Raw genomic sequence first — 419 nt, 5'->3', positions numbered from 1 at the left:
TTTTTGTTGCTGAAAATAAATGAAGCCTGCTGCAGAAAAATGAGAATCTGCCCCACAAAATGTAAGATGCAGAAAAATTTGTGAGGGAAACATCACAAATTACTTGGCCTGGAACTGAAATGCCAGCAGAAGGGAGATTTTGAGTCCAATAAATGGTCCAAGTCTTTGGAGACCACAATATAAAGGGATTCTAGTGACAGTGCATGTCTATGAAAATTCACTGCAGTATCAGACATCCAGGTGCCTATTTATCAGGAATCATTACGCTGCTCAGTGTTTCAGGAACAGTTCTGGACAATGAAATAGCTTTTGCATTCAAAGAGGTGACATTTAGTCATCTGGCATTTAGCTGCTGGGCATAAAGGCCACTGCTTGTGAAAAGGGTTTGTCTGAAAGAAGAGACTGCATGTGTGTATTAT

Source organism: Haliaeetus albicilla, chromosome 1, assembly GCF_947461875.1.
Source record: "Haliaeetus albicilla chromosome 1, bHalAlb1.1, whole genome shotgun sequence".
Taxonomy (NCBI): domain Eukaryota; kingdom Metazoa; phylum Chordata; class Aves; order Accipitriformes; family Accipitridae; genus Haliaeetus; species Haliaeetus albicilla.
The sequence above is the reverse complement of the archived record's forward strand: the minus strand, read 5'-3'. Positions refer to the sequence as shown.